This window comes from Leuresthes tenuis, unplaced genomic scaffold (genome assembly GCF_036924035.1).
Source record: "Leuresthes tenuis unplaced genomic scaffold, fLeuTen1.0.hap1 SCAF_36, whole genome shotgun sequence".
NCBI lineage: Eukaryota > Metazoa > Chordata > Actinopteri > Atheriniformes > Atherinopsidae > Leuresthes > Leuresthes tenuis.
The window spans coordinates 1,045,422-1,054,129 of record NW_027325390.1 but is presented as its reverse complement, the minus strand read 5'-3'; the positions used below and the strand labels follow the sequence as shown (position 1 = coordinate 1,054,129).

The 8,708-nt window shown below is 49.1% G+C and overlaps 1 pseudogene; it reads right to left on the bottom strand.

Annotated features, from left to right (window-relative positions):
• Positions 1–3,216: 3,216 nt before the first annotated feature.
• On the bottom strand, positions 3,217–5,960 carry LOC140285365 (serine/threonine/tyrosine-interacting-like protein 2; annotated as a pseudogene).
• Positions 5,961–8,708: the final 2,748 nt, after the last annotated feature.

The following is an 8,708-nucleotide window of genomic DNA, read 5'->3' as shown; positions in this document are numbered from 1 at the left end:
GGGTCCGTGTTCATTTTGAAAGTAGTTTTATTTTGAAAACCAACCGGATTTTCTTCCGTTTCACAAGTCCAACTTCCTGTTTGCGTCATCCGCGCCAAAACAAAAGCTTAATCAAATAGAGAAAAAATTTGAATAATCCAGAGCGGCATATCGTCATATTTTACTGGACCACAACAAAGAATATATACTGTTTTCATAGTCTGACCTATAGTCAACCCGATTAACCATTAAAAAAGAAAAAAAAGGAAAAACAAACATCTTGGCAGCACATTGTGGTATTTCATGTTTTCTGTTGAACTGATATCGGGAAAGAATTACAATTTTATTTTTATTTGACAAATTTAAAAACAATATTTTGAGAAAATATTTCTGCAGATGCAGTGGTTAAGTTCAGGTTCAAAACAGGCCTACCGCCTAAGTGTGAGGTTTATCTACACAACAGTTTGCACACTGTTGTGTGATCATTTTTCTCAAAATGACCCCCCCCCCCCCTCTGTTTTTTCACAAATCGCACCCTGTAATAAATACACACAATAAATTGTCTGAAATACGTGCATTAATAATAATATTAATAAATAGTTAATTAATGTCCGTCTCTCTTCATCATGTTTCCTGCGTGAAAGCAATGCTCCTCTGTCTCTTCTTCTTCTTCTTCACACTGATTACAGCTGCCAGTTGGATGCTGATTCAGGATGAAAACTGTTCATGAACTGGTCCAGGTGTACCCTGCCTCTCACCTGATGGCAGCTGGGATAGGCTCCGCCCCCTGTCCTGCTTTGGCTCAAGCAGGTACAGAAAATGCATCGATAGATTTCCATGGATACATTCCGGCCCCGACGGACCTGTTTTGGACTAATTTTCAGCTGAAACCTGCGACCCGTTTTATCTGGTTAATGAAGCTAAAATGGGCCGATGCTTGTACTTCCTGGAGTTTCACAGAGTGGAGGCGGCAGAGCCCCCGGAGCCCATCATGGCTTCCGCAGAGAAACACAGAACCACAGAGCCAGAGACAATGAAGGAGATATTTATCTTTTTTCTCTTTTAACGGGTTGCTGTTCTTTTACTGAGCTTTACATGGATTCAACTTATGCATGAGAATTAACTGAAGAGCTCAGTTTAATACGATTTCTTTGGATGCAATAAAATAGTATAGTTTAGGAGTCTGACTGGAGTCTCGGCGCGCTCCGGTCATCTCGATCATTAAGTTTAAGGTGTTAATCTGCAGTCTGCGACCGCGTTTCATACCAATCCTTCCCCAGTCTTGGGCTCATATCAAAATGTTTAATATTATCGCAGGTTGCAGTGACGTAACACAATCAACAACCAATAGATGAGCTCTGACAAGATCAGAAACAGGAAAGCAGACAGTCGATAACAAACATGTCGGCGGACGTAGAAGAACGAGCGACATTCTGTGGCGTTTTCTCTTCTTTTTGTTGGGTTTTTCACTATAAACCACTGCACAGACCAGAGCAGCTGCAGCTAAAAGTTGCTTCTTCTCCATGTTTGTAAAACATCTAAAAAAATCTAGTTGTAGTCTTGTAAATAGTGACCCTACAAGATTCACAGTCTTTGTAAAATCTTTAGTCTGAGGCTGGTCTGGGACTAAAAACTCTAAACACTCGTCTTTCAGAGTCTTTTCAAAGTCTTCTGGTGTGTGGGTAGCATTAGATTGAGTTATTCAGTTCATTTAACAAGCTTAATCTGACAAGAAATCGGATCGAATTAAGACCCCGAGATGCGTTCTGCGCATGCTCCAGATTTTTTCCTGGATCGTCACCCGGAAGTGGAAGGAGCCGATATTCCTGTTGTTGTCGTCAGAAAGAAAGAAACAACGCGATGGAGAACGCGCCGTTGTGCATCGTCTGTGCCATAACCAGCTCATCACAGATGGAGAGGGACGCAGCTTCATCTCGCTCTGCGTTCGCCATCTTTCTGAATGCCTGAGTTTGCTGTTGTTGGTGGTGAAGACGTCAACAGGAAGTGGCTCTATTAGCGATAGCTGAAATGGGGACAGCGCCACCTATGGTACCGGGGTATGACATGCTTTGTGCCAGTGATTCCATTCATTCACCGCCATATATCCAAGGATAATTACCCTCAGATAAGGAGCAGAACCCAACTGTAGCTTCAGTTAATCTCAGCATGTGGACCCACTGACTCTCACTGCAGCTAATGCAATGAATGATCACTTCCCTACAAAGTCCATCGGGTGGCAGTGTAGCATGGGAAATACAGTCATATGTGCAGAGTTCAAGGCCACATCCGACTTTTTACACATTAAATGAATAAAATTTGAAGTATCTTGACGTAATTCTGAGGGTTGTCGCTGCCTGTTTTCTTTACCTACATGTTATAGTCACCTGTGGCTCTTCCATCATTTGTCTGTGATCAGGAAAGGTCCCTTATCCTTAAGGTGCTGGTGGAGTGCTGAATGTGAGAGGTGGAGGATCTGGCTGCCATGTGCTGTGCATTGTCCCCGGTTATAAAGGTCTGGGAACTGCACTGAACTGACACCACTCAGCTTGTGTTGAGGTGTTTCATTCCCAGTGTTTTCATTGTTCTCAGCTGTGTATGGAATTAAAATATTGTTGTCCTCTCTGTTGATGCGGTGTTGTTTTACGCCTTTGCTGACCTCGGCGGTGTGATTTAGTTGGTGATGCTGGTTGGCGTGAGTGGGGATACTTTGTTTGTCAGCTTGTTACCTTTTTTTGAATTAGAGTTTGTTATCCACCTATTATTATATATAAAACTTGTATATAACAATAATTTATGCAGCAACATAATTCCCCTTCAGGGATTAATAAAGTGTGATTGAACTGAATTGAGGACCTATCACCACTGTTTATGAGAACATTTATACGAGGATAGATTGATGCAGCAGCACAAATTGGAGAAAATGTTCTTTTTTTCTTGCACTTTTCGAAGAAAATACACACTCGATGTGCTTTAGGAGCAGTTTTACGTTCAACAAAGGTGCACACAAAACCACAAACGAGTGTAAAACTACTTTTATTTCTAATCATTATTGAAAACACGCTCCGGTACTCAATGTTGTACAGTTTCGATACATGATAAGAAGGTAAAGTCTCCCTTTGGATGTAAATTCCAGTGTTTTTCAAATGAAAAATAGTGCATAAAGAATTCCTTCAATCACCTCAGATAACATGTCATGTTTGAACCTTTTTGAGAAGCACAAAAGAGCTAGAATACTTTCTAAGATTCACTTCTACTCTGAGCCTTTGCTTCCTGCTGAGCCCTCCATGCAGTGAGCACCTCGTCATCTAGAGTCTCCGCAGCAGCCCGAGCCCTGACCCTCTGCCTGGTTTGGGCAATGAAAGTAGCAATGTCGTCCTCCTCTTCTTCGTTGGTGTCCTCTCGCCTGCTCCTCCTCCCTTCTGTCTCGCTGTTTTCATGCCGTGAACGATGAGGGAACTTTCTCTGGGTGAAGTCGCCATAGCTCTCTGTTCCCTCATCGCTCTCCTCATAAGTTGCAGATGACCTTCCTGCACGGCTGTAGCCGCGGGACTGCGAGAACCCGTTGTAGGAATACTCCGTGTCTTCCCTCGACAGATCTTCATGCAGTCTTGACTGGTGTCTGGAGGTAACACCGTATGTTTCCTCATCATCTCCTTCTGCGGTGTAGGAAGCCCTGCGACTTGAGAAGTCGAATTCAGAAGCAGAAGCATCAAGATCGTCATATGGATCTTCTGATGGATCAGCATCTGGACCAGAAGAGGATTTTCTCGGGGGGGGCCTGACACTTTCCAGCCAGTCATCGATACTGGTGTTCTTGTTTTTCTCCAGTGCTGGGTTGAGATCCAGGCACCCAGAGAGGCCATAACTCCTCTTCGGTTTCTCCTTTTTCTTTGTCCCTTCAAGAAACTCCTCCTCCCTCTTCTTCCTTTCCTCCTCCTCATCTTCATCCTCCTTCGGTTTCTTTTTCTTGTAGAGAGTACTTCGCTTGTTGTCTTCCAGGATCTTCTTCTTTTCATATGTGGCCATCTTCTCTCTCATCTCAGTCTTGATCTCCTTGTCCATGGCATCCAGTTTGCCCAGTTCAGTTTGAGACTGAAGAGAGGGACACTCGTGGTGGTGATTTTGTTTTTCTTGGAGCCCAGAGTGGAGCCAAGGTCAGAACCCAGGGCCGAGCCTCGACCACTGAGACCTGAGATGCTACTCGACCCAGAGAGGGCAGATGCTGCTCCACCACGTCCTTTGGACAGAGCACTGGAGTAGGAAGCACCACCACCACTCTGCTTCTGTTTGATTGTTTCAGAGACAACATTGGCGATCCAGTTTTGGATACTGGCCAGATTGACCATTGGTTCGCCTCCAGGACCTTGCACCGCTGGAACTGGAAGGATGGGAGGAACCGGCATCATGGGGTTCGGTGGAACTGCGGACTGGACAGATCTCGTACTGCGAGCTTTTGAAACAGAGGATATGACAGACGATCTGCCACTGAGCATGGACATGTTGTCATCGTTAGCCACACTTGGTGGGCCTGCTACGCCGGCTCCAGCCCAGAAGGCAGAGAGAGGTATCGTACCACCGCTAACACAGCTCTCTGTCTCCCAGCCACACATGGACTGACTGGGGCGGCTGTAGCTCAGGAGGAAGAGCAGTCGCCCACCAATCGGAAGGTCGGTGGTTCGACTTTGGCTTCCCTAGGATACATGTCGAAGCGTCCTTGGGCAAGACACTGAACCCAACGTTGCTCCCCCAGTGTATCATTGGGGGTATGAATGTGTGTGAATGCTTAGAAAGCACGTAGTTATGTGTATCTTAAGACGTGCTGTATGAGTGTGTGTGAATGGGGTGAATGCGGCATGTAGTGAAGCGCTTTGAGTGGTCAGTTAGACTAGAAAAGCGCTATACAAGTACAAGTCCATTTACCATTTACTTTCCTCTAAAGTTTTCTTGGAACGCTCCAGAATCTCCTCACGTCTTTGCCTCCTTTTGACTGTAGCAGAGTCCTCCCCCCGGCTCAACTCCAGAATCTCGTCTGTGTTATCCTCACCAAGACGCTTTTGTTGCCTTAGCTTCCACGACTGGTACGCTGTGAGGTTCACATCTTGGAAGGATGGGGTCTTGGCTTCTCCCTCGCCATCACCTTTCTCTCCGTCACCGACAGAACTTTTCTCTCCATCCTCGCGATCTTTCTTGTTCCAACCGAACTGGATTCTCTTTATGCGCCAGCGCTCCAAAGGTGTCATCTTTTCCTTGTTCTTCTGGCAAAAATTGTACATGGAAGTTGTGTCAGAGAGGATGCTCTGAACTTCATCATCAATCTTTTGCTTTCCTCCTTCGCCTTCTGTAGCAGTGCTCTCACTGCCTTCATCATCCTCTTTTTTGCGGTAGCGAGCAGCAGCTTGTTCCTCGATTTCCTTCAGCCGCTGTTTCCAAAGATCGGAATAGCTTGAGCAGCTGGAGGTGGACATCGCGTCGGAGGGAGGGCGCCTGATGCGACGCTTTAACCGCTCTTTTACAGCTCGTACATCCTCACTGGTGACGCTCTCCACATCAGCATCTGTAATTTCTTTTGTCTTTTTTGGACGACCCCCTGCAAGAGATTCCCCATCCTCCTCCTCACTGTTGAGCTGGGCCTCCCACCAGTCATCACTCTGGTATATTTCATTTCTGCGCTGCCACTCGCGGATCATGCTGTCGAGACCATCATCATCTTCCCTATCCTCCCCGCCATTGTGCTCAGGAGGAACCAGCTGCTCTTCACCACCAGTTAAAGCCTGGCTGTCCATCCCATTCTGCGCTCCGGTCAGTCCACTTTTGAGCGCTGCAGCAGCTGCAGAAGAGGAAACGCTGCTCATCACACTCTCACCATCCTCTTCCTCCTCCATCATAATGGAGTGAGCTTTCACTTCCATCATGCTTTGTTCTTCCTCTTTATCTGTGTCCTCATCATCTTCATCTTCGTCTCCTCCTTCGCCGAAGATCCCTCCCGCTCCCGCCCGCTCCAGCTCGCTCCCGCTCCCGCTGTGAATGGTTTACCTGCTTGAACATCTTCTTATCTCTGTTAATGTTGGTTTCACCAACCTAAAGCTGTCACCTGTGAATGGTTTACCTGCCTGAACATCTTCTGCTCTCTGTTAATGTTGGTTTCACCAACCTAACACTTGTTGAGCCACATTGTCTCACATTCACACCTCTATTCTCTGACCTAACCCTATAAGACCCACGGATGCAAATTTACAACTTTTAACAATTCTCAGGACCACATTTACATACAATGAACAAAAATATGAACACAAGTTTTCTTTTTGCTCCCATTTTCCTTGAGCTAAACTTACAGTCAAATGTATTTGTGTAGCACATTTCATATACAATTGCTGGTTGTGGTATAATTACAAAACATGTCCTAAGTCCTAACTCTAACCCCTAACCCGTCTTGTGCAATTTTGAAGACAATCATCAGGGGTTATTCATTTATTTTATGAATTTTACGCCTTTTATTTATTTAAAACTGTAAAAGAAAGAAATGAAATAATAAAAATTAAATTAAAATTATTAAAACAAGCAACAGTCTGGATAAGTTAAAGATATCGTGCAGATTTCATGCACAAACACATGAGAAAAGAAATGTTTTTAAACTGGATTTAAAAATGTCTACATTTGTTGACAGTTTAACTCCCGCTCACTCTCGCCCGCTCTCTCCCACTTCTGCCCGCGGCAAAGTTCATATTGCTCACTCCCACCCGCTCCCGCCCGCTCCCACCCGCTCTCGATCACTCCCTCCTGCTCCCGCTCGCTCCCGCCTGCTCCCTCCCGCTTCTGCCCGCGGCAAAGTTCATATCGCTCGCTCCCGCCCGCTCCCTCCTGCCCACTCCCGCTCGCTCCCTCCCGCTCCCGCCCGCTCTCGATCACTCCCTCCCTCCCGCTTCTGCCCGCGGCAAAATTCATATTGCTCACTCCCACCCGCTACCGCCCGCTCCCTCCCACTTCTGCCCGCGGCAAAGTTCATATTGCTCACTCCCACCCGCTCCCGCCCGCTCCCACCCGCTCTCGATCACTCCCTCCTGCTCCCGCTCGCTCCCGCCTGCTCCCTCCCGCTTCTGCCCGCGGCAAAGTTCATATCGCTCGCTCCCGCCCGCTCCCTCCTGCCCACTCCCGCTCGCTCCCTCCCGCTCCCGCCCGCTCTCGATCACTCCCTCCCTCCCGCTTCTGCCCGCGGCAAAATTCATATTGCTCACTCCCACCCGCTCCCGCCCGCTCCCTCCCACATCTGCCCGCGGCAAAGTTCATATTGCTCGCTCCCACCCGCTCCCGCCCCTTCCGCTCACTCCCGCCCGCTCTCGCTCGCTTCCTCCTGCTCCCGCTCCCTCCCGCTTTTGCCCGCGGCAAAGTTCATATTGCTCAATCCCGCTCGCTCCCTCCCGCTCCCGCTCGCTTCCGCCCTCTACCTCCCGCTCCCGCCCGCTCCCTCCCGCTTCTGCCCGCGGCAAAGTTCATATTGCTCGCTCCCGCCCGCTCACTCCCACCCGCTCCCTCCCGCTTCTGCCCGCGGCAAAGGTCATATTGCTCGCTCCCGCCAAGTTTTCTTTTTGCTCCCATTTTCCTTGAGCTAAACTTACAGTCAAATGTATTTGTGTAGCACATTTCATGTACAATTGCTGGTTGTGGTATAATTACAAAACATGTCCTACGTCCTAACCCTAACCCCTAACCCGTCTTATGCAATTTAGAAGACAACCATCAGGGGTTATTCATTTATTTTATGAATTTTATGCCTTTTATTTATTTAAAACTGTAAAAGATAGAAATGAAATAATAAAATTTAAATTAAAATTATTAAAACAAGCAGCAGTCTGGATAAGTTAAAGATATCGTGCAGATTTCATGCACAAACACATGAGAAAAGAAATGTTTTTAACCTGGATTTAATAATGTCTACATTTGTTGACAGTTTAACTCCCGCCCGCTAGCCGCTTCAGCCCGTGGCAAAGTTCAAATTGCTCGCTCCCTCCCACTCCCGCTCCCGCCCCCGCCCGCTCCCGCCCGCATCCTCCCACTTCTGCCCGCATCCTCCCACTTCTGCCCGCGGCAAAGTTCATATCGCTCGCTCCCACCCGCTCCCTCCCGCTCCCGCCCGCTCCCTCCCACTTCTGCCCGGTCCCGCTCGCTCCCGCACGCTCCCGCCCACTCCCTCCCGCTTCTGCCCGCGGCAAAGGTCATATTGCTCGCTCCCGCCCGCTCCCGCCCGCTCTCGCTCGCTCCCTCCTGCTCCCGCTCGCTCCCGCCCGCTTCTGCCCGCGGCAAAGTTCATATTGCTCGCTCCCACCCGCTCCCGCCCGCTCCCTCCCGCTCCCGCTCGCTCATGCCCGCTCCCTCCCGCTTCCGCCCGCTCCCTCCCGCTTCTGCCCAAGGCAAAGTTCATACTGCTCGCTCCCTCCCGCTCCCGCTCCCGCCCGCTCCCTCCCACTTCTGCCCGCGGCAAAGTTCATATCGCTCGCTCCCGCCCACTCCCTCCCGCTCCCGCTCGCTCCCGCCCGCTCCCTCCCGCTTCTGCCCGGTCCCGCTCGCTCCAGCTCGCTCTCGCCCGCTCCCGCCCGCATCCTCCCACTTCTGCCCGGTCCCGCTCGCTCCAGCTCGCTACCGCCCGCATCCTCCCACTTCTGCCCGTGGCAAAGTTCATATTGCTCGCTCCCACCCACTCCCGCCCGCTCGCTCCCGCTCCCGCTCGCTCATGC